Source organism: Aphis gossypii, unplaced genomic scaffold (genome assembly GCF_020184175.1).
Source record: "Aphis gossypii isolate Hap1 unplaced genomic scaffold, ASM2018417v2 Contig00062, whole genome shotgun sequence".
NCBI lineage: Eukaryota > Metazoa > Arthropoda > Insecta > Hemiptera > Aphididae > Aphis > Aphis gossypii.
Window position 1 is genome coordinate 64,273 of NW_026082996.1, and position 1,626 is coordinate 65,898.

A 1,626-nucleotide genomic window follows, 5' to 3' on the forward strand; every position below is an offset into this window, starting at 1 on the left:
TGGTTTGTGCTTTTAATCCCGTCGTTTGTGCTCAACCCCTTCCAAAGTTATTCAACTTTCAATGTGGGGGGCTAAAATGTACTCCCAGCTACTCCCTTTTGTAATAAAAAATATATCTGATGGTAACTGTCCCTATAATTATTTTTACCTTTATGGTTTATACTCTCTATAGTTGTAAAACATTATTTTGCCAGAAAAACCATACCCTTGTGGATTAGAAATTATTTTTATATTATTCACTTTGCGGGATTTTCGTAAATAAAAAAAAAATACTTACGATGCAATTGTTATAAAAGTGTTACTTTAAATCCATTGTATGTATTTTGGAAATCCAAACCCATGATTTTCGAACGTTAAAAAATTATTTTTGATGTCATCAATGGAAATTACGTGTAACCAAAATAATAGATATAAAGAATAAAGATATTTCTTAAACTAATTTTTGTAACTGATTTGTGTGAATAACAGTGGAGTCGTATATAAAATATATTTTATTTTTAAATATTATCTAAAAAAGTTTTTTCGGGTATGTAACGAGTGTTGCATATTTTTCAAAATTAAATTAAATTGTAATATTTTTTTATGGTAAGAATAGGGTGGAATTTTTTACTTAAATTTTTATTTACCTTCAAAAATAATACGTTGATAATTAAAAAAATTAAATATCAATAATATTACGTTTACATAATATTATGCTCTTATACTTTTTGTTGTAAAATTATGTATCGAATGTGTTTATTTTAATATAATCAAGTACCTAAATCAATTAAAAATAAAAACGTATGATATTAGTTTATAAAAATTACATAACCAACATAAACGAAATCAATTTATTAAAACAGAAAATAGTCTACAACATAGGTGTGCTGAAACATTGAAAATTTGAATACAAATATAATATATTATTTTTAAAAAAATATTATAATAATTATATAAATATAACACTTATATTTTGTATACATTTTATTGTGTATTAGTAGTTAGTACCATCAAAAACAATACAATATATACATGAAAAACCAATTTTAGGTGTATAATATCATTGCTAACCTAACACCTCTTTATATAAGTAAATAACAGAACAAGCTTTTATATTATAGTAATAAAAAATAATTAAATAGATTATTAAAAAGCAAAAAATATTATGTATAATATAATAACAATACGCATTGTACACAATATGTAAGTACAATGCGTATTGTATTACATGAACGTATTTACGTACATCATTTTCATAAATATATCAGACAAAAACAATATTTGTATTATAAAATATACTACATATAATACTTGATACTTATATAAAAAACAAATTATTAATGATATCGTAACAATTTAAAGTTTATTGAACACACCAAAATAATAATATTAATAAATAATAATATGATATTATAAAGAGTATACCTACAAAAATGTATTAATATTTTAAATTAATATTTATAATTTGTCATTGTTATATTATTGATGAGCACATATACATGTATCAGAATCAAAATCAAAGAATAACAGATTATTTATAAATAATTAAGTTTTTGAATATAAACTAGATATTATATAAAACGGAGCTTATTTTTACAAAGTGTACATTATAAATTGACAATTGATTTTAGTTGATGGTCTTACATG